General features: G+C 32.1%; 1 protein-coding gene across 1 annotated transcript in view; it reads left to right on the forward strand.

Annotated features, from left to right (window-relative positions):
• kdm2bb (lysine (K)-specific demethylase 2Bb) overlaps window positions 1-1,877 on the forward strand; it is a 33,026-nt gene that overhangs the window by 28,742 nt on the left and 2,407 nt on the right. The gene's annotated exons all lie outside the window — the stretch shown is intronic.

The raw sequence follows: 1,877 nt of genomic DNA on the forward strand, positions 1-1,877 counted from the left end.
TGGCACTTAACAGCATATACAACATTGCTCTGTTTGTGCCGGGGCACCGGATCTTTGGGGTGAACCAGCCTTTGCCGTAATGTGTTTTGGGGTTTGAAAGTCTAAATCATTTTAACGCAAATCATTCAAAAATAGTCATTTTTAAAAACTAACAATTTATCTCTGAAACTACCTAAAAATTGTTTCCATATTTTCCATTCTTAAAAAAAAAAAATCTATATTTTTTTTGTGTAACTTCTGATTATCCGTCCATGTTTTACAGTTCAACAGAAGAATTTTAAATAAATCTTAATTTTTAATATATCATTGTCTTCACAGAAAGGTTTAGTTTAAACTTTCAGTTCTATAAATGTACAAATAAAGCCACTGGGAAAAAGTCAACCTTTGCGCTAATAAATTAATTTAAAACTCAAAGCTCTGTAAGTTTGTTCATTTTTAATTTACAAAAACAATTCAAACAGGAAAAAAATAAAGGTTTTTGAAGTGAATTCCCAGAATCCCAGCTTTCAAAGCACATAAACAAAACTCCAAAATGAAGAGTTCCTGCTTTGTAATACTGCATTTTATTGAGTCTCATAAATCATTTTTCTCCTGTTAACCAAAATAAAAAGGTTCAACATTCAGAATATAAACATCTGATTATGGGTGCTCATGATGTCGGAGAAAAGTGTAGCTGCCTGTGAACGACATCTTTGTGACGAACAGCAGCTGGAACAAAGTGACTCACAGAGTTTAAAGTGTTTCTGACAGACCAGCGGAGCTGTTTCTGCAGCTGAAGCAGACCAAGGAAAACAGAAAAAAAAAAAAAATGTGAGAGACTCATCTGACCAAGACTAGCAAGAATACATTCTGGAAAAAACTGTTTTAGTGTTATTATTATTATTCATAATTACTGGAATATTAAATCATGTTTCTCCCAAGTAAATGGAAAAATATATTTATATATATTTTATCAGTAAACAAAAGAAGCTACTTAAGAGATTCACTGAACAGCAACTGCAGTTTGTTTAAACAGGTAAAAAACAGACAAACTATTAGTGACATCTAATTTAAATAGAACTTATGACACAAAAAAAAACGTATTATTTTTTGTTTGCATAACAAGTTAAAGTACAACCGCAATTCCAAAAAATTTGGGACGTTGTGTAAAATGTAAAAATAAACAGAATAATATGCAAAGCTCATAAACCTATATTTGATTTACAGTGGAACACAGTGAACTGAGCCAACGCAGTGACACTGAATTAAAGAAAACAAATGCGTGGCCACGAGATACTAACGTGTGGCCACGAGATATTAACGTGTGGCCATGAGTTTGTTATTGCTGTCGTTTCCAAGCAGAGACTGTTGATTGTTTACATGGACAAGTTTGAATTAATTTCATTTGATTTCGTTTAGGCATGGAGTAATTAGTGTTATATGTTGCAGCTATAAGACAGAGGTGATGACTGGACTTATATTTGTCCAAAGAACAATTTTTTGAAGCTCAGCACTCGAAGGTTCCTCTCTCACCTCGTGCTTTTGCTGTAGAAAGAGTTGGAGTTATGTTATGGTCAGTTTAGCTGTAAAAATGTTTCCCGACACACTTAGAAAGTTCAAAATTAACTGTTTAGATTAAACCATGGAGGTATACTCTTTGGATTAAACATAATAATAATAATAATAATAATAATAATAATGAGTACATTTGAACAGTTAAAAACAAAAACAGCACATTTATTTATAATATGACTCCAACAATGTCAGTATCTCCCACAAAGACTGGCTCAAAACTATCTCATGGCCATGAGTTATTATCTTGTGACCACACATTAATTTTTAAATATTCAGTGTCACCAGATGGGCTCTGTATATATGAAATGTTTAAATGAAGAAAT

This window comes from Austrofundulus limnaeus, unplaced genomic scaffold (genome assembly GCF_001266775.1).
Source record: "Austrofundulus limnaeus strain Quisiro unplaced genomic scaffold, Austrofundulus_limnaeus-1.0 Scaffold20, whole genome shotgun sequence".
Lineage (NCBI taxonomy): Eukaryota > Metazoa > Chordata > Actinopteri > Cyprinodontiformes > Rivulidae > Austrofundulus > Austrofundulus limnaeus.